Source organism: Apodemus sylvaticus, chromosome 9 (assembly GCF_947179515.1).
Source record: "Apodemus sylvaticus chromosome 9, mApoSyl1.1, whole genome shotgun sequence".
Taxonomy (NCBI): Eukaryota; Metazoa; Chordata; class Mammalia; order Rodentia; family Muridae; genus Apodemus; species Apodemus sylvaticus.
In genome coordinates this window covers 102204326-102231405 of record NC_067480.1, presented here as the reverse complement: position 1 = coordinate 102231405, position 27080 = coordinate 102204326, and the positions used below count along the sequence as shown (strand labels likewise).

Below are 27080 nucleotides of genomic sequence, written 5' to 3'. Positions count from 1 at the left end.
GGTTTTCTTCATTGATGCTGTATGCAACATTAATTTTTTTCTGGTAATACATCCAATGTAATTTTCTCTAAACATATTGAAATAAGATTGACAATACCATAATTTAATATTTAAAATAAACAACTACACATTAGTTTTAAGCATTTCTCTCAATCTCCCACCAGCTTGTACCCATTAAGTCTTCTCCCTACATACCTACCCCTTTACTCCCAATCCTATTTGGAGATCAAGTAACAGTCTAATTTATATCTCTGTTTATTTGTCTTGTACAATCATTGTGGGACCATACCCTATGCAGCCTTTTTTTTTTCACAGAGCATTTCTGCAGATTGTGTATCATATCCACTTGTGGTATGTAGTTTTCTATGGTCAAGTAATATCACATTCTATACTTCAGTTGCTTTCCATTCATCAGGTGATAAGGACTTAGGTTGTTCCCACTTCTTGATTTTGGAAATAATGCTACCTTGGATAAGAAGGTCCAATTTTTGAGGGAATGTTTTCATCTATCTTAGGTATATTTTAACAGATACAATTATAACTTAATGTGGTTACTCTATTTTGAACTATTTTTCCAAAGGTTAAGTGGAGGCACTATATTTCACTTCTACTAGTAATGATTAGGGATATCATATCTTCTACATAAACACCTTTGGCATTTCTATGAGTAATGCCTTAAGGTTTTTTTGATAGGTATTAGGAAAAGAAAGATTATCTTTTAATTATTTTTATAAACTGTATCGAGAATTGTGCCTTTAAAATTATTCAATGTGACAATATTTTTATTACACATTTTGAGCAATCAACCACAAAAGTAGTTTAACTCTACCAGGCCATTGGTTCTTTGGGAGGGTGTTCATGCAGGATTTAGCTATAAAGCTCATACTCACTTGTAAGACCAGAACTGCATGGAATTCATGATCCTGCTGCCTTCTAAGTGATAGTGTTATATGTATTATCACTATTCCAATGTCACCATTTGATCTTTTTGGTTTTTATTTTTCATTTCTTTTCCTCAACTCATTATTAATTCAATACTTTTGTTATTTATATTTTATCTTCTCTATTGTCTTTTTAGATGTAGTTTTGTTTCCTTATTCCAGTACTGTCTTTATATAATTTTTGTATCTGGGTTATCACAGTCTGTCGTCTGTGATGTTATAATACAACACTCAGAATCTAGGAGTTATATTTCAGTTGGCTTCCATGTTCTCCTTCATGGACTGCCAGGGTTTTGTCATATGGTTTACTTTCTTCTTCCTCTTATGCACTATTACTTTTGTCTAAACAATCAATTGTCATGAGGTGATGTGGCTGTCCCTCTGTAACTTGGGAGGTCAAGTTCCAGAACTCCTGTGTGCTTAGATGCTCAAAGTCCTATAGTAGATGGCAAAGCATTTACATATATGTTACACAACTATTCAGTTTAAGTCATTTCAAAATTATCTTACTATATGTAATTGGTTATAGAGTTTAGGCAATGGCTGTAAAATGGTATGTTAAATACAGATTGAACTATCTTTATGCATGCTTTTACTCTGTAGTTGAGTATAGAGATGTGGCCCTCTTGGCTGTTGAGAGCTCCCTATGTATACTTTGTTCCCAGTGCTGTTCTGTCTGTGTGCAGATGCACGTTCTCATCTGGCAGAATGTGTTCCTCCTACTTAATGAACTGTTTAAAATGTTTTCTGTAGTTTCAGTCTGTGGCTGACGAATGGTGTTGGCTTTTGTACATCTGAATAAATGCTTGCTTCATTTTCATTTCTGAAAGACAGTCTTAAAGATACAGACCTCCAAGCAGATGCTGATGTGCCCCCCCCCTCTGTCTCTCTCTCCCTCTGCCAGTTCCCCTTCCCCCCACCTCTCACACACACACACTTGGGTTTCATTCAGAACTTTAGAAATCGCTCCAGAACACAAGAGTGGCAGAGCAGCTGGGACAGGGTCCATCCGGGGATCCTGCACTCAGGGGCTGGGCAGCACCACAGCAATCTGTGCACCGATCCTGCCAGGGGACAACTGCTCTTCAGGGAATGATTTGACTCCTCTGTTTGGAGGTGAGGTCATCTTCTCTCCAGTGACTGAGCAGGCTTGTACAGCCAGGAGTGTAGGGAACATAGAAGTGCCAGAACAGCTGGGACAGGGTGCATCTGGGCCCCACCTATACCTAGGAGCTGGGCAGCACCATAGCACTCTGTTCTAGGGGAGAGCCAGTTACCCAGGGGTGCTGAGACAAACTTGCAGGCACACAGGAGGGACAAGCACCAGCCAGAGACAGCAGGTCCAACTAACACCAGAGATAACCAGATCGCAAAAGACAAACTAGGAACATTGCCAACAGAAATTAAGACAACATGGCACCACCCAAACCCAATTCTCCTGCAACAGCAAGTCCTGGATACCCCAACACACCAGAAAAGCAAGATTTAGATTTAAAATCACAGCTCATGATGCTGATAGAAGGCTTCAAGAAGGACATAATAACCCTATTAAAAATGGGGTACAGATCTAAACAAAGAATTTTCACCTGAAGAAATTCGGATGGCCGAGAGGCAACTTAAGAAGTGCTCAACATCATTAGTCATTAGAAAAATGCAAATCAAAACAACTGAGATTTCATCTTACACCAGTCAGAACGGCTAAGGTCAAAAACTCAGGAGACAGCAGGTGTTGGTGAGGATGTGGAGAAAGAGGAACACTCCTCCACTGCTGGTGGGGTTGCAAATTGGCACAACCACTTTGGAAATCAGTCTGGCGGTTCCTCAGAAAACTGGACATGACACTTCCGGAGGACCCTGCTATACCTCTCCTGGGCATATACCCAAAGGATTCCCGAACATGCAATAAAGACACATGCTCCATTATGTTCATAGCAGCCTTATTTATAATAGCCAGAAGCTGGAAAGAACCCAGATGCCCCTCAAAGGAGGAATGGATACAGATAATGTGGTATATTTACACAATGGAATACTACTCAGCAATTAGAAACAATGAATTCACAAAATTTTTAGGCAAATGGTTTGATTTGGAAAATATCATCCTAAGTGAGGTAACCCAGTCACAAAAGAATACAAGTGGATATTAGCCCAAAAGCTTGGAATACCCAAGATATAACTCACAGACCACATGAAGGTCAAGAAGAAGGAAGACCAAAGTGTGAATACTTTGAGCCTTATTGGAAAGTGGATCAAAATACCCATGGCTCACAGCCAACCAATAGAATGAGCATAGGGTCCTCAATGGAGCAGCTAGAGACAGGAGCTGAAGAGGTTTGCAGCCCTGTAGGAGGTACAATAATATGTACCAACCAGTACCCCCAGAGCTCCCAGGGACTAAACCACCAACCAAAGAGTACACATGGAGGGACCCATGATTCCAGCTACATATGTAGCAGAAGATGACCCTTTCAGACATCAATGAGAGGAGAGGACATTAGTCCTGTGAAAGCTCAATTTCCCAGAATAGGGAAATACAAGTGAGGAAATTGGGAGGGGTTTGATCAGGGAGAAGAGGGATAGGAGAGAGGGTTTTCAGAGGGGTAACATGGAAAAGGGGTACTATTTGAAATGTAAATAAGCAAATATTTAATAAAATAAAAAGAAATCACTCCATTACTGTTCACAGGACATCTGTTAGTCTTTATAGGCATTACCCATTTCTTTGTAGCCCTGTACAAATGCACCCTTATTTCTGGTGACATTGAAGATGTTCTATTAATTGACAGTTGGATCCATTTACTTCTCATGGTTTTCTTCCTGCATCTGGGGCTGAGAAGAGCTGAGCTTCTTCATACTCTAGTCTACAGCGTTGTCAGAAGAACTACAAATACTCAGGCATCACCTTTTATACATGTTTGCCATCTCTCTTGCTCTCTTTCTCTCTACTTTTTTTCTTGAAGTTGTGAGAGAAACTCTCTTGTGTTCTATTAGTTTTCCTTGCTATGCCTTGTCACAAATAATTTCCATCATTCTCTTTTGAATAGATAGAAAATCAATATCTACTTTTGTCATCTGTTACGAAGTCGATTTGGCTTACACAGTCCAGTTTTCCTCTCTGCTCTAGAAACTTTGCTTCTGGTCATCTGCTTTGGTCATTGGTTTTTATTTTTTTTTAATTAGTACATTTTTCTTTATTTAAACTTTTCATAATAAATTTTGATTATATTCTTTGTCCTCCCTTGTGTCTTCCCAGGTCCTGAATAACTTCCAACCTAACCATCTTCATGCTCTTTCTCATTAAAACTTTAACAATGAAAACTAAAAAGAAAAAAAAAAAAACTAAGCCACCAAACCCCAGAGCATACAAACAAATACTCAACCAGAGCACTCACATATAAAATGCAGTACATTTGGGTGGCCAACTACTTCTGAGTATGGAGCATGGTTGATAAACCCAGAGTCACTCCAGTAGAGAAATTGTCAGATGCTTTTCTTGTGTTCTGTTAGTTTGTCTTGCTATGTTTTATGCTTTATGTAAATGTTTTAATATACAGAAAATGAATGTATATTAAAATGAATGTATATTAAAGTCAGCTTGATGGTTTGGAATGGAACGTTGTGCCCACTTTCTCTTCACCATGCTGATTTCTCTGACTTGAATGTCTGCTGTCACAGTCTCTATGAACTCCTGTGTGCAACAACCTTTTATAGCTGGAAGATGTGCCTTCCTCAGAGTCATCCACTAGCCACTAGCTCTGTCTCTTATATTCTTTCCATGGGCATCTTGGCACTTTACAATTTCTGGCTATTTTGAATACAGCACACACACACACACACACACACACACACACACACCCTCACATACACACCCCTAAGAATGGTGCATCTGGATCTTGTGGTAGATCTATTTTCCTATCTTCAGGAGACCTCCACACTCATTTCAGTAGTGTCTGTATCAGTCTCAATTAGAGTTCCTCTTTCCCTACATTTTTGCCATCACCTGATGTCTTTTTTTTTTTTTAACTGATCTTGGCTATTCTGACTTGGATAGAAAGAAATCTCAAATTCATTGTAATTTGTATTTCCCTGATGTGTCTTGACTTAACACTCTGAAAGACTAGATATAGCTGCGACAACAATTTTACTGTCATTGTTTACTAATGAAACACAGTGTTAATTGTGGGTCAGTTTTGATCAGTCCGTTCATCTCCTTATTGTGCATCAGGCTTTGATAGTGCTTTTGCATATCTGGAATGTTCTGTTGATTTATGCCACACGAGTTTTAGGTGTTGGTAGCTTGACCCATTTCATTTTCATGTACGTGCTCTAAGATTCTCTCTGGGATTTTGCTTAATTATATGGAGATGTGCTTCTTTCTAGTCTTGCACCTTAGACTCCATAGGTGGGGGACAGTAACAGTCAGTTTAGTTCTCATTATTTCCTGCTACTTAGTAAGTCTTTCATGGATGCTCTGCTTGGTATACTATTAATAGTAAGTGCCTTTTTTCTAATATAACTGTGGGCAGGCATTCACAGGACTATGTTAATGCTGGGCAATGATGTCTCCAATGTTTTCATACCATGTATACTGAGACTTGTTTATTTAGTCTCTGTCTCTCTGTTTCTCTGTCTCTGTATCTGTCTCTCTGTCTGTCTCTCTGTCTCTCTGTCTCTGTCTGTCTGTCTGTCTCTCTCTCTCTCTCTCTCTCTCTCTCTCTCTCACACACACACACACACACACACACACACACACACACACACACACACACGATACTTTGTAGATTTGTGGAGTTCTCAATGTGCCTCTCACTTCTGCCTAATATTCTAAGGGTCTCCATCAACATTGGTCTCTCTGGACTCAGTTCTGTATTTTAAGTTGAGGATTCCTTCAACTACCTATGTTTCTCATCTCCATGTGCCATGCTCTGGCTACTCTTCAGGACCACAGACTAAATGACAGGTTTTTCTTGCCTGTTCCCTCTCTCCCACTGATCACTGAGCTTCAGTGACAGCCAGTCAGCACTGCACCTTGTTCTGCAACGTTTGCGTGCTTTGGTTGTTTTTGGTAGGTGAGAAGCTATGAGATGTTCACATTTATTACGTTTGTCCAGTAGCGTGAGTTACCTTCATTCTGGCTGGAATGACACTGGCTCTCTTTCTCCTTTATCAAGTATGAATACTTGAGCTTCTGATTTTGTATTCTTTATTATTGCTGTCTTTCTTGTGCAGATTCTGTGCTGTTTGTGCATATCATACCATCAATATTTTGCTCATTTGTGGGAATCAAAGAGAAATCAAAGTTTGGAGTTGTTCTATTTTGTCCTGTGACCTTTCTGTACCTTGACATGTGGATAGGCAAACTTCTCAAAACCATCTCAGTTTGTCTTTGTGCAAAACATCATACACAAGCATTGGTAAGTTTTCTAAATTGAGTTAAAGTTCAATATAAAATGTAGTCTTGAGCCTGGAGAGATGGCTAGTGGTCGAGAGCACCTGCTGTGTTTTCAGAAGTCTAGAGTTTGTTTTGCAGGGCCCTAAGTCATTCAGCTCACACAAACCTGTATCACCCTTCCCAGGAGGCCAGACATCCCCTTTTGGCTTCTGTGGTCACCTTTATATATGAGGCAAATGCACACAGATGCACACATTAACAAAGAAGAAATTTAGTTTTCGAAATTTAATTTTCTTACTATGACTATATTAGTAAAAAAAGGATATAAAAATAATCTTATCAATTTCTTTGTTTCTAAGAGAAAACTCATCGTTCCAGTTAGGTAATATAAAGCCGTGCATACAACTCTGCAGTGCTGGTGACTCCAAAGGAGAACCATGCACACAGTAATGCTTACCTGACCTCGCCCCTGACCTCACTGCTTAAGACACTGGCCTCTTTCTTGTCCTCCTTTTCTTTGTAAATGAGAACTTGTTTGTGTACTTCTTAATGACTCCAAAAATTAAGACACTATACCTACTTCCTTGGTATCATAGGCCTTTAACTATATACATAAAAACTTTCACACATTTGGTAATTTAAAACTCATGAAAATATTTAAATCAATGTATTTCTTGTAATTCATTTAAGTTTATAAATATATAAAAATATTAAATATAAACACACATACACACACACATATAATATAATTATAATAATCCATGTTTTAATTTGCCTATTAGATTCTGGTATCCTAAAGGTGAACCAAATGACCTTCAAAATATACCCATGGTCACTAAGCCACTAGTTCCCAGTAGATAACTGATTCCTTTTTATAAATTTATAAAACCATCAAATTATTTGGAAGTATATGGGTTTTTCCATTTCCTCTATTAGCACAATTGAGCCCTGTGCTTCAAATCAGGCCTTTGGTGTAACAGCAGGCATCCCCTATGGCAGGCTTTACTAATCCAAAAAAATTAGTGAATACTAGTGGCTACGAAACCTTGAATGTGTGCTATGGGTGGTTTCCTCCAGCTATAATAATTTTCTTCCATCTAGAATATGCTATATTTTAAGCCCTGAAAACTTTATATTTAAAGATCTGAGCATCTGGTAAGGCTCACAGACAAACTCACCTTTCTAGAAGAGAATTCATCTTGTTTGTGCCTGTTTACTTAGCTACAAGTTATCTTGAACTATGTAACATGTGCATAAATTAATTTTTCCTAATATTAAATGAGCGCTATTTTTAATTTGTTGAAGTAATCATACACAATCATAGTTTTTGAAGGCAGTATAGGTGAGAAAATTCAGTAAATGTGCATTTCATTTTCTAAAACAACCATACTGCTGTCTTATACAAGGGTTGTGCCCAACCACGGAAATAAAAGAATGGTCCTCAAATTTCTTGATTTCATAAAAGCAAGCAGAGACCCAAGGAAGGCTGTCCATGCAGAAGCATGGTGACCAATGGTGCCCCAATTGGGTTGCATTCACAACGTCTTTATGTAAGTCTCCCCTACACACACACACACACACACACACACACACACACACACACACACACCAGAAATGAGTATATTCTATGAAGACACTATGTGCCCACCTTTTTGGCTATCAGATTATTGAAAGAACAAACACAAATAAATTAAGAATTTCCCTAGGACTCTGCATTAGAGAAAGAAAAATTTGAAACCTTATGGCAGCCTGGAGAGGAACATGTGTCCCAGAAGATTTAGTAATTGTCAGATTGCTGGAGCTGAGAGATGGGGGCCTGGAGAGAGGGTGGGCAAACACTGCTTAGTTATGGATATTTCTCTGCTTCTGCTTAAATCCTACCCTTATAGTGTAGCATCATCATGAAGGGTCCAGATATTTCTGCTGTCTTTTAGGTGAAGTTTTAACGTTTGGTCAGTGCAGGTGAAAGTTTGCATGTGTTATACAGAAAGGCATTGCCAGTTAAAGGGCCGGCCTAGGTAATTCATCAGGGCAGTTGAGTCTGAAGGTGGCTGGCACCTCTGACTATTACACATTTTAGAATGTATTTACATTTCTGCTTAGCAATCTCTATATACATCTGTTTGATTTTATACCAGTGACACATTATTTACTTAGTTTCTGTTGTAATGAGACTCTGTTCATATCAGCTTACAAAATCCTAATGGTTTGTTCATTTTAATCTAGGAGGGTTTTTTTCTTTTTCTTTTTTACAAAGCAGCTCATATGTTCTTGCATATTTAGAAAATAGAATTGCATTCCATTTCTGCTGAGGCATTTCGTACCATTTGTCTAGAGACTAACACGATAAATGTCAACTGGAGATCGCTTAGCTCAGGTTCATTTCATTCAGTGAGGGGAACTCTATGAAATATCTACATGTGGACTAAATAGAGTTGTCACTACTATTTGATGCTGTGGAGATTTATGGAATTTAAAACCAAATTAGCATGTGCTTGAGTTTTGACTTTAACACTTTCCTATTTTGTAAAGTGTAGAGACAGATACATACAAACTACAACCAGATGCCCTGATACCTTAAAATTATACATAATTTTTCTAAGATTCATTTGTTCTATTAGGAATTATGGACATTTTATATAATATTTTTCATGGCGGTAGAGTATGGATTGAGGAAGATACATAGAGAGTAATGCAAAGGAAGCCAGTCTGCAGAAGAAAGGTGGAATTTTTCCTTCCTGGGGTTCACGGAGCATGGGGAGGCTGGGACATCCAGACTGGAGAGACAGACCACTCTAAAGAGCCATACACTGCTCGCCTCTGGTCAACCTGTTGGGCTCCTGCCTCAGCTCATTAGCCGACTTCTGTTCTTGGGAGAGTTTGTCCTCTCTGTTTCAAATTTTCAAATAGTTTTGAACAATTTACTTTATTATTTGTCTGTGTCTGGGGGGGGTATGTATATGCACATGTGTGCACACATAAGAGGGTGTCAGAACTCTGGGAACTAGAACTACATGTGGTTGTGAGCCACCTGATTTGAGTGTTGGGAACTAAATTCCAAACTTTGTATGTAGCAAACACTCTTAACTCACTATAGGCTTTTCTTTCTTTTTTCGTTTCTCTCTTTGTTTTTTTCTTTCTTTGTTTGTTTCTTTCTCTGTTTTTTGTTTGTTTGTTTGTTTGTTTGTTTGTTTGTTTGTTTCTTTCTTTCTTTCTTTCTTTCTTTCTTTCTTTCTTTCTTTCTTTCTTTGTTTCTTTCTTCCTGTCTGTCTGTCTGTCTGTCTGTCTTTTTCTTTTTCCTTCCTTCCTTTCTCTTTCTTTTTCTCTCCCTCTATCTTTCTATCTCTCCATCTTTCTATACTATGGGTTGACCTAAAACTCTTTATTTAGACAGGCTGGTCTTGAACTCACAGAAATCTACCCCTCTCCATTCTACACATCTCCCCAGTGCTGGAATTAAAAGTATGGTCCTAGAAAGGCTTAATGTAACAGTGTAGGGGAATACCAGGACAGGGAGGGTGTTGATTGGGGAATGGGGGAGGAAAGAGGGCTTATGGAACTTTTGGGGAGAGGGATCCAGGAAAGGGGAAATCATTTGAAATGTAAATAAAGAATATATCTAATAAAAAATAAATTAAAAAAGTATGGACTGCCATACCTACTTCTATTTGTATTTGTCTGACCCCAGGTACATTTTGTTTGTTTGTTTGTTTGTTTGTTTTACCCTGTGACACAAAAACCCAGATGGAATACTCAGAACTTGAATCAATAGCTTGGCACATTTCCTGCTACATGTCAGGCTTTCTTATCCTTCCCCCTCCATGTTTAACTTAGAAGCCCAAGCTTTTGTCTGTCTCCCTGATAGGGGCTGCTGGGATTTTAACTTGTTGGGACTGTTGTTTTTATCTTTCAAACTCTACTAGATTTGATTTGAGTTTCTGGCTGCATTTTTAAATTATTTTAAAAGTGATAATAAGAACCCTCCCAAAGGAACTTCAGTCTTCCTGGTAGTACTATTATTACTAATGAAATGTAAGTCCAGGTATTAAACAAGAAGCAGAGATATTAATAGCAATATATTTTGTGGTCTAATGTATAAACATATGCATGATGTTTAAAATGATGTAAAATGTAAAAAGTATAGCTTTCAATATCTGTGTTTTCTCATTTGCTCCTTCATTCATTCTTGAGATGCTTTCTCCAAGTCCTGGGCTCCAGCCATCCTTCTATGTCAATTTCCTCAGTGGCTCAAACTAGAGGGTGTTTTCTGTTCACTTCTTGTGGTTCAGAGATATTCAGGACCATTCTAGCCTAAATCCAGGACTTGCTTTATCAACTGTGAGATTCAGCCATAGGAAGACACATTTTTATCTTCAACTTTTTATTTCCAAAGAGACTTGTTTTTGTTGCCTTGTATTTCTCAAATTAACCAAGGCTCACTGTTAGCCACCAACACTATGATGCTAAATATAGCAAAGAATAAAGTTAAGGCCACCAGTCCTAAATAATCAGCATGCAAAATACTCCAAGCAAGAAGCAGTGAAGGCTATGTCACAGAACTGAAGGTTCTGTTCATCCCTTATATACTTACCTCCTTTCGCAGCACCCTCATCTTCAAATCCCAGGCCCATAGGAAGGAGGGCAGTGGGAGATGGAGGAGGGAGAAGGCTCTCTCCAGGCATTCCTGCTCCTCCTATATACTCAGTCATGTTCTTCCCATGATCTACTCTGCCCTGCATAGCAAACTGGTCTTTCTAATATGTAATAGTGTGAGATCCTTGTTTGCATAATTTGCTCATTGTCTGTGACATCCACCAGAACAGGAGAAAGACTAGAAACAAAGCTGAAAAAGATAATCAAAAGTTCCTCTAAGAATTGGGTTGTAGAAAAAGTAACTGAACTCAAGGTAGCTGGTATTTGTCTTCTACTCTGTTCTCTAGTGCATCTCCCTGACTCTGCTCATGGAAAGGGCTCTAATTACTAATAGAGAGACTCTCTTGTGCAATGTATGGAAGCTTTATATGTCAGTCAATAGGGCCATGGCCAATGAGTTGAGGCAGGTTTAGAATAGAGGAAAATCTGGAAGAGATAGTGGGAGGGAGGCACAGAATGAAGATTTGCCTTGGGACTCTGAAGAAGGCCGAGACTCACATGAGAGGAAACTAACAAGCCCTGTGCTCAGACAGAGCTAGATCAACAGTTTCCTTAGATGAGTTGGCTGACAGTCTTCCAGCTAAGGCCAAGCTTTCACAATTAATGAAAGGTCCCTGTGTCATTATCGGATGGTGATAGCTTATAGAAATTCCAAACAGTTACAATTAATATTATAGACTACTTGGATAAATGGCTCAACAACTATTTATGCACATTTGTGATACTAGGCAAGTGTTCTGCCATTAAAGTACATATAAATACTTCAATATTAGCTTCTATAGATTAATACCTTGATTTCTAGTAGTTGTCTATTTAGCATTTACACTGTGGAGAGTATATGCAGGTCTTAGATTTTTACACTGAAGAATTTAAAATAATGCTCTTAATGTAGATGATGTAGGAGTTAATGAGTCCAATATTTCCTTCAGAATCTGTACTAACTGCCAGAAAATATGAGTTTCCAACCAAGTTCAAACCAAGGCTGGGACATAGAATAGTGTTGGAGCACTTGCCCAATATTCATGAGACCCACTATGGCAAAGAACACATATATTGGAGATATGCTATAATCTCCAGAAACAGAAGAAATAAATATGAATACATAAATAAGACAAAATCATTAAGATGGGAAATGTTGGATTAATAGGATTCCCACTATAAACCAACTAAATGGATACTTCTCTAAAGTATAAGATAAAACAAACAAACAAGACCCCAACCACTCAGAGAGAGAAGAAATCTTCCAAGACCTTACACTTGTACAAATCACAGCAAATTCTAGGATCTAATGACAGTCCAAAATATAGTGCATAGCAATGTGAAACCAAATGGATAAGTCAAATAAAATGACAGTTCCTAGGGTAGAGACTCCTGGGATGCGACAGCCTGCCTAGCAATGGCTAAAGCCCCCAAAGTCATACATTCTCTCACAAATCCTTCACGTTAGGTCAGCATTCTGTCACATAGGCACATACTTATGCCTGCTCATCTTCATCTATCCTTTCTTCCCTCTACCATCAATGCTATTGAGGTATGTCATTTCCCTATGTCAATGGGAAGCAGACTGTATTTTTACTATCAATGTTCAGTGAGTTTAAAGGCTAGGATATTATATAAAGGGTTTTAAATACTTCTAAAGCCCAAACCCATTTGCCTTGGCTTCAACTCCTTTTCAATTTGACTCTCCTTGCTTCTGTGACTATATTTTCACAACAACCTTCTATTTACATCCTGGCTGATCACTTGTCAAGCTCATCTCCACCCTAACATCTCCTTTACTGCTAACTAGCTCAGTGACATTCACTCAAGAATAATCTAAATGCTTTGAGAATAGAAAGTAGATAGTTTGTTTACTTGGTAGTGGGTACATTGGCAAGCATATGAGTTATCCCTTCATCCTGCTGTCCATCAGAGATTAAAATAGATTAATTCAGATTACATGTTTCAATAAACAATGCAGTATCTATCTTATGAAATTTTAATGACAATGAAAGCCTTCAATGTTTATTTATTTAGACTTTCTTGTGTCTACTTATTAATTCCTTATATAAGAAGATTTCTAACCCAGAAGTCATTTGCCAAGCAAGATATGTGGGTACAACAAGCATAGCTATATCTTATAGTATTTTCCTGCAACATATATTATTTCATCTTGGACAGAAATTTGTTAATACCCAGGGTGTTCTAAAGTAAGGTCAAGCATTCTATCCTCCAGAGGGATGTTTACTAAAGCATAGGAATTAAACAAGTTTAATAACTTCAAGAAGTCCCTGAAACTTAAATATTTAGTAGACCTTCTTTCCCCAGCTCTTGAGGGAAACTCTCTGACCCTCCCATGCAAGCTGCTTGGAAGAGGCTCAGACCACTGAGCTTCCTGATGTCCAGTGTGCTGAGCTGCCTCTATGTTTTATAGTTTGCTCCAGGTTGGCATCGTTTATAAGCTGTCACCTACATTAGGGTGGGCTTCTGGTGATGCCATTGTCATTTAGTCATTTATGTTTTTGGAACAGTTCCTAACTCATGTACTTTTAAGAAATCCCAATAGACTTATTGATTCACCAACAGGGACTTAAGGTTATGGCAAATTTCCTTCTGGGAGTGAGTAGACATTTATCTCTATCTCCCAGGAATACTGACTTATAATGGGTGGGATGGACGTTAACAAACTGACTTTATGGTTGGACTGAAGTAACAGTGCAAAGAAAGACATCTGCATTTGGTACTGTAAGCCAGGGCAGAATCTTATGATTAGGAAGGATATAGGCCCTTGTGGAGATATTATCCCTATTATTTCCTCATCCCATTACATAACTTCTAAACGTTCCTATTTATTCTACAGATGACCGCTTTTGTAGGCTATGCACAGGTCTTACAACTGGGCCAAGCGTTCAGAATAAATGATACCGGCTCTGACAAAGGGGCCCAAGTATTAGCCAGAAATGACAGAAAATCAATAAATATTGAAGTTTCTAAGGCTCGGGGAACATTAAAGGACAAGGATCATTAAAAATGTAAAAGGAAGAAGAAGGAGGGACGTGCTCAAGCATGAATAGCTCTCGCCATCTTGAGGTCAGAGCATCTGAGGTTACCTACAGCAGTGGCTCGCAACCTTCCTACTGCTGCAACCCTGTACTATAGTTCCTCATGCTCACGTGGCCCTGAAAGTAAATCATTTTTGTTGCTATCTACAACTGTAATTTGACTACTGTTACGAATTGTAAATGTCTCTGTTTTCTGAGAGTCTTATGTGACTCCTGTGAAAGCATCCTTCAACCTCAAAGGGTTGCAGCACACAGGTTGAGAACTACTGACCAACAGGAAGTCTTCACAAGATTGAGCCCTCCAATATCTCATTGTGGAAGGATAAGAAGACAGATTAAGCTGCAGGTTATGAGGTAACTCATGAGGCTCAGTTGTTACTGAGAATAAATAAATGAGTAGCAATTGCTAGGATGTGGAGAGAGACTATTTTTGGATGATATAGCTGTCTGCAAATTGTTCATGCTATTGTAAATGTCCTGCATTCATGCTTCTGTAACTAATCTAATTAAACTCATTGATTTACCAAGCTAGATTGCTAGACTCTTTTCTTTGGTCTGTCATGAGTGCATTGAGGTAAGTAGACATTTGCTCACATCTTCCCAGAAAATATTAATGTAACAAGAACCAAACATACAACAATTATAGATTATTTAAACACATAACAATGTATTCCAGCATATATGATTCATTTTTCTCTTGTTCTCTTTCTGTTTTATCTTTTCTTTTTTTTTGCAACACATTCCTATATAAATCAAGCTAAGAGTGAATTCTTGATCGTTATGTCCATCACTTAAGTGCTATGATTACGTTTGGTCATTTCTTTCTAGTTTAATATTTTTCTTATTGTAGTCACTGAGTTTCTTATAGATTCATTCTTGCCCTGGAAACAAATATTCCTATGACTCTCTCACAATTTCCTTCTAACAAATGGCTTTTCATTGACATCTTAGCAGATAGTTCTGAACCTACGTTTGATCAGTTTGGGATAGATAATTTGAAGCTGTTCACAGTGTGATGACTAACAATATGTTTAAGTTTAGATTACTGTGCTTAAGAGATCTATAAATATCTCTAACCTGTAAGCCTCACTTGCCTAAAAGACAGATATCTTCATGGAATGCTGGGTACTGTTGTTCTTTTAAGATAATAATCAACCTTGTGGGTTTTTGTCCGTAAATAAGCTTGGTTGCTCCAACTACACAGATGTATGCTTGATTACAGATAGACAGGCGGTACTACCTAGCCAGGAAGTACATCACAATGTCTTCTTGTCTGGACGAAGATGGGAAGTGCTTAGCCTGTGGGTTTTGCCTTTCATTAGCTCCTGACTAATTCTGCTATGTCAAACTCTGGGAATCCTGGGTTTAGACCTGGCCAGTATACATGGTCCTGGCTAGTATTTAATAAAGCTTTCTTCAAATCTGCCTCAAAAATTGTAGTAATGGTCTAATTCTTGACTGGTGGTATTGACATAAACAAATGGTGTTATTAGCCACTACTGTTCACATAAGATGCAAGCTGCTGGTATCATTGACTCCTCTGGAGTGGTCGGTGAGCATTCCTGTCTGACAACAAGTTATGTTTCATCAGAGCTACCTTCATTCATGGAAGGCATCCATCTCATTTATGAGGCGTTAATGGTCATTCCCTAAATCTCAATTTCCATTATGACAGAGGATTATGAACTTATAAATTGATTTAACCAAAGTTGTATAACCCACTGGCCTGTATGTTAAAATCAATCACAACACCAAAAGTGTGCTTAATCATCTACTGTTATATTTATAAGTATTTAGATAAATTTGGTTAAATGAAATTGTTATACATGTAAATTCTGTTTATCAATAGAATTAAAATTTTAGATCATTTAGAAAATAAAAATTATATTTTCCAGTTCAATTTGGTAGGAATCATTTATCTCATTATTTAGAACAGTGCAAAAGTCTACATTTCTGTTTTATTATAGGTTGTTGTTTAAAGCATTATTGGATCACAAACTGAATCCTGTATGGATTTTATTCAAAGAACAAACATCATTGTTAACTTTAAAAAGTATAGCTGGAAAGACTCAGTGAAACAGTATTTGGCAAAACCAGAACAGGGAACTGGGAAGGGGTGGGAGGGAGGACAGGGGAAGAGAAGGGGGCTTACGGGACTTTCGGGGAGTGGGGGGGGCTAGAAAAGGGGAAGTCATTTGAAATGTAAATAAATTATATCAAATAAAAAAATGGTAAATAAAAAAATATACTAATATAAAAATAAAAAAAATAAAAAAAAAGTATAGGTGAGATACCTTGCAAAAAAGCAATAAACTTTACTAATGTACAACCTTCAAAATCTAATCTAATAATTTTTTATAAATTTTCTTGAGAAGATCATTAGCTATAGATACACACTTCCAAGGTGGTTATTAAATCTATTCATCAAAATAAGAAAAGTGATAAGAAATGACATAAAATTGATATTTTACAGTTAGAATTTTTCCTTCTTTTTGCTTTCTCCATTATAGTTTGGAGGGCAATAGCTGCAACCGAAGTTCCATATACAGATGGATGACTGACTATACTTTTCCCACACTGACAAAGGAAGATAAATAGGTGATGTCCAGAAAGAATCTACATGACCCTGTTAGCTTAAAATATGTGTAATATTAAAAATATTATTCCAGGTAATGTTAGGAAGAAGATATTTTTAATAATAATAATGATGATGGTGGTGGTGGTAGTGATGATAATGATAATAAATAATAACTACGTTTAAAAATTGGAGTACAGTGATATCATTTCTCTCCCTCACCTTTCCTTCCTGTCTTCCTTCTACCAAGCTCTGCCTCTTCCTCCCAGCCTCTTTTCCCTTAATAGTTATACATATTCATTACAGAATACTTCTGGTGTTCTGCATTCCTTAGTTGCCTGTTATTCTTTGTCTAGGGTTGAGACCCTGGCCCATGATTTCTCCCCTTCTACATTAGCATATCTATTGGTTTTTATCCTTGGTCAGATCTTATTTAAATATTCATATTTTTGAGGCATCTAGGTGAAGCTGCCCTGAGGGCAGTTTTCCTGATCCTCTGTCTCTTCCAAATTTTTCTGTACTATCTCCTGCTATGATCTCTTAGCCTTACAGGCAGAAGTTATAATATAGATTGATCATTGGTGTTTGGCAAGCCCCTATCAGTTGTTTCCTGTACTTTCAACGTATCTCAACTAGAGAACAAAGAAGTAGGAGTCCCGGTTTTGTTTTGGGTTGGAGTTTTATAACTGAAAATCCAGTTTGTCATTGGCAAGGAAATCAGTCTGCTCACTGTTGACTGGACTGTGTTGAATGACTGATAGAACCTTGATTTGCTGGTAAGTTACCTTTTAGGCAATAAGGCAACAATCCTTAGACCAGGTTTCTAAGGCAGTCCACTTGTTGTTGGCAGTGGCTGGTTTAGCTGTTGTCCTATCAGATATGTCTGCCATCAGGTAGGGTGGCTGTGTCTCTTTCTCTCTCCATTTATCTATTATCTATCCATGTTGTTATATCTGCAGTCCCAAGGGAATTAATTATATGGTGGTCCAATGTTAACTATTTTAATAAATCTGACTCTATAAAAAAACAACCTCAATGAATTAAAATTGGCTTTCTGGTCAAAAAATATGTACTGACTAGGACTATGGCAAAGTTCAAGCTCAGATAGCTATTAGAACAAAGATAATGCAATAATTCCTGTCTCATGTAGGTTCATACTATTCATGTATATATCTAGGGTTATATTTGTTTGGACAAATCCAGGTTTCTGCTTTCTGGGCCCACTTTTCTCTGTGCTTCTTGGATTACATAGCTATTCAGGCCATAGTGTGTTGGCATTAGGAGAGGCCGAGGAGAAAGCACACAGGAGCCAAGATTTTACTCACTTTATTTACACTAGATATGTAAATTGGATAGAATTTAAAAAAACTGGATAGTACAAGTCACATAACCAGATCTATTGGTAAAGACTAAGTATTCTCCCTACTAAAAAACCATAGGAAACATATGGATGAGGAATTTGACTTCAGGGTCATTAAAAAGCACAGTTGTGTCAACTACTAATGTTCAGAAAAAAGAAAAATTACATTGACTGTGAACAATTAGTTTATAAGAACAAAGTCTTCGGCCTTCATTTTTTCTTTATGGCTCAATAATTACTACATTTCCTCTCAATGAGTTATACTAAAATTGACTTAAGTATCTATTATATAAAGTCATAACAGAGGGAACAGGAATTCAAAGGTAATGATAATATATTTTTACAGTTAAAGGGAGAAGAATTTTTCAGTGTGAAAGATAAGTTAATCAAAACATTAGTATTGTTTCTAATTATTAATAAAGACATTAATAATGGTATTACAATCATTATCAAGAGACCTGAAACAAAATATTTGCAAGAGCAAGTCTTAAAAGTGGTTATTGTAGACATTAGTATTAAAAACAGTTGTTCAAGACTTTAGGAAATGGAAGGTCATTGAAGAATTTTAGTAAAATAAACAAATATTCTGATTTTCATCTTAGCAATGCTAAGCTGGTTCTACATTCAGGATGAATTCATTAGCATGACTACAAAGGCCAATGAAATCTTACCTGCTACTGGATAATCTTAGAGCTCCATGGAAGCACATGCTGTGTGTCATAGTTAATGCAAATCCAGCAGTGCTCATTTCTATATACACTAAGCATATGGACCATTTGGAAGGGTCTGAAAAATATTTGTTAAACAGAATGGAATTTTTGACCTTCATGTTTATAAAATCCTATTCATTCCCTGAGCATCTTCACATCTACTACTTCTAGGATGTCTCATAATTATTATTACCATTACTATTATTATTTTATTTATTTATTTGTTTGTTTACATTTCAAATAATATTCCCCTTCCCAGTTATCCCTCCACAAACCCTTCATCCTATCCTCCCTCTCCCCCTCCCTTTTGCCTGTGAGTGCTTCTCTACTCACTCAGGGAGTTTCCCTGATCCCATTATTTTTTAAATGTATTTATTCTCTAAAATGACTTTCTTTTCGTTTTACATACAACTATGAAATGAGAAGATTGGTGAGAGATACCAGAGTCCACATATGCCTAGGCTTTGTTATTAATAATATTTTAACAACTGGACTATTATGTTTTAGGGGAAAATACTTCATTTCTATCAATAGTTTTTTATATTAAACTACATTTATTTGACAATATTAAGTACTACTACTTTAAAGTACAAAATGTAAATCACTGAAGCAATTAAGTCAAAACTCCCAAAGTTCATTAAAGTGTTAGAAAAGCTAAACTGTGAATGTCTCAATTAAGTAAGTTTCTTTTTATTAAATTAAAAACATAAGCTTTGAAAAACAATAGCCCTGAAATTAAATCCAGATATAAATGCAGGCTTCTGAGCTAGGAATAATTTTTAAAAATAGCTCTTTAGACTAGAATGACTTTGATATTTGGATGCAGAGTTGTATTATGTTATACATTAGTTAATTGGAAGATACACGCATATCCTTAAAAGTTTTAGCATGTCAATAATCTTAAGCTTGTGTTCTGATACACAGCCTCTTTTCAGAATATGAAATGTATTGATCATTCTAATTACCATAGTGATTGGACAGCTTCAACGTTACACTTATTTATTTACTCTTTGTGTAAGTGCATGCTGCTGTGTGCATGCTTGTGAGCCTGGGTGCAATGCCATGGTTGTGGAGATCAGAGAAGAATCTGTGGGAATCAGTTCTCCCCATCGTGTGGGTGCCAAAGATTGAACTCTGGTTTTAGGGCTTAATAATAAGTATCTGGCTGGACCTATGGAATCACCTCACCAGCTCTGGATGAGAACTTTAAGCTATCTATTCCCATGTAATAATCTTTACCAAGAACTGCATTCATCATTCAACAAACACATTCACTTCCATGTTTTGAACTAGTAACTAAAGATGATTCTACAAAAAAAAAAAAAACATATCATAGGTGAGGATCTCTAAAATTACAACGGACATTTTTTTCTCTACAGTATCATTTTTATCATGTAACGTCCTGGCATCCTAAATCAACTTTATTAAAAAAGTATGATCTGTGGTAATGATTTAAATGACAAGGGATATATATGATCAATAAAAATAAATAAATAGGAAGAATATTATTGAAATACTGATTATGTAATTTCTGGAGAGAATGAGTTTGATGAGTATAAAATTGAGACTAATAAAATTTTTACTTACAGAATCATAATTTCATGTGGTTCGCATTAACAGAAAGTTCATTGAAAGCTCCTATACCGTGATGCTAATGTTTATTTTTGTTACTTTTCATTTGTTTATTGTACGTTTTGGAGATATGGACTGGAGCTGTCCTTGTATGCTGGACTGGCTTCAAGCTTGAAGTTCTTCTGCTTTACCAGAATGGTACATTTTTGTTTATCAATAGCATAAAGATTGCTATATTGGGAACTGTTCTGGCAAGATTTCTATCAACTTGACACAAGCTATAGTCATCTGAAAGGAGGGAACCTCAGTTGAGAAAAGACTTCTATAAGAGGCATCTGTAGGACATTTTCTCAATTAGTGATAGCTCCATTGTGGACAAGGACATCCCTAGGCTGGTGGTCCTGGCTTCTGTAAGAAAGCAGGCTGAGCAAGCCAGGAGGAGCAAGCCAATAAGCAGCACTCCTCCATGGCCTCTGCACCAGCTTCTGCCTCCAGGTTCCAGCCCTGGTTGAGTCCTGTCCTGACTTCCTTTACTTATGAACAATGATGTGGAAGCATGAGTAAACTAAATAAACCCTTTACTCCCTCAGTTGCCTTTGGTCATAGTGTTTCATCATAGCAATAGAAACATTAACTATGAATTGGAACAGGTTAAAATTAATAAAAATTTTAAGAGTGTGAGGTATACTACATACTATACCTGAAAGTGAGAGCATGTAGATTTATAAAAGAAAATGTTTGCCTCTTACCCCATCAAGAGGATTATTCATAATGTGAGAAAGGAATATTCTCATTCTTTAAGGAAATATAGCTTTGCATATAACTTTATAATGTGCAGACCTTACAGGTGATCAATATAATTTTTAGGTCTTTTTCTAACAAATACATTAAGTTGAAAATAAAATTGGGTCTTTTTCCTGGAAAAAGAAATATATAAATCTTTGTCAGTAATATCAAGAACACTTAAAGACAACTATATTAATTGTCTGTAAGCTCATATATTTTATTTTTATTTACTTATATATTTATCATATTTTACTTATATATTTAATAATTATATACTAGATTTCTTTATTTATATAAGCATTTATATTTCTGTAAGTATAATACATTGATATTTAATATATTTTATTTATTTATACTTATATTTTATTAATTTATAGTTTATATTTTATATATTTAAGATACTCCATCACTAATAGAATGAGAAAGAAATTGAATCACTTATTTCATATTTCATGTGTATTTGAAATAAACGGCCTATAAAATAACAGCAATGAAAACCTACTGCTTTCCTTTCTTACCTCCAGTCATCATATAAAAAGTATCATTAAAAACAAGTATAGCTAAAATAGTATAGTTAAAAACAAGGTTCATGGCTTTCCACCATGTAAGAGCTATAATATAGGATATACTTCCTTTTCTCAAAGTGGTGAGGTACTAAATTTCTGGTGTCCCATTGTTTTGTTAGTCAGATTACTAGGCAAACACAACAACTAATTCTTATATCTGCTTTGCTGATAACTAGATCCTTGGCTAAAAACTGTATCAAGACAGCATGTATAATATTCAGAGTCAGATTCATCCCTGACTCTTTCTCTCTCATGTATGTAGATGGGCACACACACACACACAAACACACACACACACACACACACACTGCTGAGTCCTGCATGGCTGCAGAAGGCAGGGCATGACAGTGTTACCAACCCTGAAGTAGAGCCAACAGAATGTGGGCCTATGCAATGATTGCTGTAGGTATAAGGCTTCTTTGTATAATAATGTACATATTTAACTTCACATTTCTCCTTCAGGAAATGTTCTTCATGCCAAGGTTAATGACTCCATGATAATTAGGAGCAGCATTATTTCAGGAAGTACAACTGTGTCTAATGTTCCTCAGCAAAATGTTAATACTGTGACATCCAGAATAGCCCTTAAGGCTGTGGAAAAGAACTGTGAAAACATAAGTTCAAGAATATATAATTTCTCAACTATGCAAAATATAAGGATGCAATATGAATTATATGAGGGTTTTCACAGACCCAAAAGGCTCATTGACAGCTGCACTAATGAGTTAATATAGTGAAAGGAATAGTTAAAAACAAGGCTAATGGTTCAGGTAACGAAGAGGTTATCAGGAGGTAGTAGTGATCTCAGGGTGGGATCCCACCAAGGTAAGCTTACTGTTTGTGTTTACAAAGGTAGGGGAGATCTCTGAGTTCATTTTCTGTGTTAAAAAAAATATATATACTTGTCTTTTTGTAAGCATAAAGGGGCTAAGGTTAGAAAACGCTTATTTGTATGATAATCAAAAGGAAATCTGTGGCAAATGACTGAATTGATATGTAACAAAAAGACTGGGCTTGGTCTGACAGAGAGAGCTACGTAGAACTGCTTGGAGAGCTAACACACCTCTTTTAGACTTTTCTAGCAGGTTTTCTGGCTTTGGTCAGAAAACCAAAAACCTTCTAAGAGAGCAAACACAACTCTGTTAAAATTTTGTCTAGCAGGAAATCTAAGAGATGTTCAGAGAGCTATTGCAGCTCTTTTGGAATTTTTCTAGCAGTTTTTCACACTTTGGTCAGAAGACCCATGAGCTACCTACCTAGAGAGCTCTCTAAAGAGCTATCTCAAGAAGACCACAGAGCTTTCAGCTGGCAACCATAATTGACTTCGAGTCAATTCTTCTGTTGCTCCCAAATACCCCTTCCTCAGGACCCCCAACCAAGCTGAAGCTGGTTCTTGGCAACAGACTTCTGATCTCATATAATAATTATTAATTTTCACTTTATGACAGAAAGCGGTGTATACATAGGTAGCTTTCAATAGCATTTGTTTACTTAGTTCTTTTAAGGGTATGTGAGAGACATTGTGAAGAAAGAGGCACCAAGGGTGTTAAAGATGAAGATGTTTTAAAACGAGAACCTGTTATTCTTAATTAAGATATGTGTTGAAAACTATTCTATTGCTTCAACATAGTGGATCCTCTAGGTCTCCCATGAAGCAATTATTTCATGATTCATTCATGGTCCTACTATCTATCTATCTATCTATCTATCTATCTATCTATCTATCTATATATATATATATATATATATATATATATATACTTTAACAATAATTTAAAATTAAAATTATATGGAATCAATAATAAATATTTTAAAGAACTTTTAAAGAATTAAAATCACACATAATCCTATAAAGAATTTCTAGAATGTAGGTAGGTTCCCAGGTAAGGAATTTGGAACAGAGGGAATTTACATCATAATAACTAAATTGCTAATAAACACAGTTGAGGTCCTGAGCTGGAATAGTAACTAAGGGGGGTAGTCTTTCAAATAGACAGTTTTCTGGTTTCAAGTCTTAAGTCTAGAAGCAAGTATCAGAACTTAAATGCTATTTCTGACTCTCAGTGTAGCTTAACAAACACACATACAGGTTGACAGACAGACATTCACAAACACACACATGACTGTATATATACATATATAAATGCATGTATATGTCAGAAATAAATACTTTGTTGAAGAATTATTTAAAGTGTAGTAAATTACTGTAGTATATTTCCTCCTATAATACTAGTATTTAGAAGTAATTTTATTTTTATATGAATTTTTTTTATAGTTGCTCAGAATCTTATGTTTAAAGTTATGTGTCTGACCGCATCTGAAATAAGAGGTTTTACATTTAATTGTGCCTCAACCACCTCTGCTTTTGTATAGAGTAATGTGCAGCTGGACAAGATGGTCGCACTCACAGTGCTACTGCTATGGAAGACAGTGAGGTTGAAAACACACAATGGTTTATTTTACCCAGTTACTTTTCTTAGATATTTAGTTTGTTTCCAACACTTGACTGTTACAAATGCTGCTGTAATGAATATCTGTGCACATGAATCTTTGACCTCATCTATCTCCCTGCATGTTTCTAGAGATAAATTTACTTGCCAAAAGATGTCCATCTCTATCTGGTATGAAATCAGTTATGATTTTCACCATGATTACAGTTTTTAATCTTCTTGTAATTCTGAAGAATTACACATGGCAGACATTATTCCAGACCACGAGTAATTTACAGTCTTAAGACTTCTAGTTTTTTATTACAGATGAAAACCTTGGACTCACTCTCCTTATGGTAGATTGCAGCCAGCGCAGCAGATATGACAGTGGCTGTTGCCTTTAAAAGAGCTAGACAAACCAGGCCTGCTAATAGTCAGTTCCAGCCTAAGGAAGGGCCAGCTGACCTTAACTCTCTCTTCTGAGCTATGATCTACCGATAGATACTAGGGCAAGGGGCAGACACTGTCTTCAATTTGGGACCAACTGACAAATGCACCAGGAGGCACAGGTCCAAACCTGTGGTCACATTGACAGCTGCGGATAAGCTCAGAGGATAGGTCACAAAACCAAATCAAAAGACATGAATGTGAGAAATGTACTCATGGTGAGAAGCTGATAAAGACAGGGGAGATTAGAGAACAACAGCGATAGTAATCAGCATATTTTACATATATACTTATGAAACTCGCAAAGAACAGATCAAATAAAATGATAAACATGCAATGGGGTTAGTTACTCAATGTAGGCCTCTCAGTTTCAAAAGGCAAAAAACAACAACAACAAAAAACAAACAAACAAACAAAAAACCCATCATTTATGGGTAGACAACTTAACAAGTGTTTAGAGACAACCTGGATCCAATAATCAGATGTGTTGTCGCATGCCTAGAAAGATTTATTGCAGTGAACTCTAAGAGGCCAAGGAAGATCTTGTTAATTGCCCCAGTGTGGTGGCTGGTTTTATGGGTCAACTTGACACAAACTTGTCATCAGAGAGGAAGGGCACTCAATTGAGGAAATGCCTCCATGAAATCCAACTGTAAGGCATGTTCTCAATTAATGATCAATGAGGTAGGGCTTAACCCATGGTAAGTGGTGCCATTCCTGGGCTGGTGGTCCTGGGTTCTATAAGAAAGCAGGCTGAGCAAGACAGGAGGAGCAAGTCAGTAAGCAGCATCCCTCCATGGCCTCTGCATCAGCTACCTCCAGATTCCTGCCCTTTTTCGGTTCCTGTCCTGACTTCCCTCAGTGAAGGACTATGATGAACAGGGAGTGTACAGCCTAAATAAACCCCTTCCACTCCTACCCTCCCCCAATTCTTATTAATCAGTTCTCTCTTCCTTTAATTAAGTTTTTGCCTCTTTTCTCTTTCAATTTGTCAATTGTTCTGGGCCCTGATACATTCAAAGCACTCATAATTCTTCACAAAGATCCAGGTCCTAACGTGTAATGTCTCTACACTAATGGGAAACTATCTGTCGCCTATGTTATTCTACACAGATTCCCTTGAGAAGGGTTTTCTTGTCTACTTTAGGAATTACAGTCCTTGCTACTTTTCTATGAAAGATTTTCAAAACAGACTGGAATTTTAACTCTTATGTTTACAGTGAGGTCTGTTCAGTTCAGCAATCCTAAACAGTCAGTCTGTATACTAAACCATTTGACCACACAGTTACTCTCTGCATAGCTCTGAATTCTAATGCATAGGTTAACACAGTCTACCACTGTGAGCAGCACGCTAAAATATTATTGCAATCATACCAATGAATTTCTTATAAATAATTTTGATCTCATATTAGGTAAAAAAAAAAGCCACTTACAAATAAGGGTAAAATAATGATTTAAAGTTCTTATGAGATAAAATTCTCTACTAAACATTGCTGGTTAAAAATGTCAGTTTGCTTTTGTGTAAGAAATACTGACTTGCTCTCTGCTCTGATTTATATTGTCTGCGGATGAAACAGAAACATTGAGAAACATAAATTACGGAAAATTCCTACTATATTTAGCAGTTAAGAGGGGCTTCATTTCTGATGGTGACAGGATGGGTGCCATTTTAAAGCAATTATTTTCTCAGTATCATTGTATCTTAATGAGAAGAAGAATGAATTTCTATTTGTTGCCAGCTGGAGCTCAAATGTAGCTTTATTTAATTATGCAAAGTACTAGTCTGAAAATTTGTTAGTACACATTTAACATTTAATTGGTAGCTATTTATGCAATCTTTCACACATATTCTGAGTTGGCTTTGTAAAAGATATGCATTTAGTTAAGTAAAACTATGTTTTTTGTGTAGTTTCAAATAAGCTAATGTTATTTAAAATGAAATTGCCTAGTTTTTCTTTCATTTTAAAACTATTTGAAATTAAAATATAATCACATCATTTTTCTTGTTCTCCTTTCTCCCTCCAATCTGTGTCATCTTCTTGATCTTGGGGACACACACACACACACACACACAGAGGAACACTCATAAATACATAACATATAAACTGCTCTGTCAGTATAATGTTACACACACATATGTTTTCTGTGCTGACCATTTGGTATTGGATAACCAATTGATGTGCTCCTCTGTGAAGAAGGCTGTTTGTCCAGGGCTCAGCATCTCTTTGGTGTATAGAGTTGAGACCTTGTGAGAATCTTCATTTTCATGATAGCATGCATTTTTGTTCTTCTTCAGGTCTTGTTTAGTAAGCATTTGGTTGAGACACCGTAAATACCACTTCCCTGACATTTCTAGGACATGAAATCTAGTAGTGGACTTCCTGTTCCCCTGGTTCTTACAACCTTTCACAACCTTCTCCCACAGTGTTTCTGAGCTTTAGGTGCAGGAATTGTGTTGGGGTTGTCTTCTGAATAATAATTTTTAGTTGTAGGTTTCACTGAGGCTCAACTGGCTTTAACTTAGGCAGAATATTCAACTGTGAGGATGAGGAAGAGTTCTGAGCCTGTATAACAGTTCTATATTATGATGCTCAGAATGCACAGTTTGTGT

General features: G+C 36.7%; 1 protein-coding gene and 2 non-coding genes across 3 annotated transcripts in view; 2 read left to right on the top strand and 1 right to left on the bottom strand.

Annotated features, from left to right (window-relative positions):
• Khdrbs2 (KH RNA binding domain containing, signal transduction associated 2) overlaps positions 1-27080 on the bottom strand; it is a 471528-nt gene that overhangs the window by 66697 nt on the left and 377751 nt on the right. The window lies entirely within an intron of this gene.
• Positions 22646-22706, top strand: LOC127693112 (U7 small nuclear RNA). The gene has a single exon (XR_007979589.1). It is a non-coding gene; the product is annotated as a U7 small nuclear RNA (small nuclear RNA).
• On the top strand, positions 22777-22837 carry LOC127693114 (U7 small nuclear RNA). The gene has a single exon (XR_007979591.1). It is a non-coding gene; the product is annotated as a U7 small nuclear RNA (small nuclear RNA).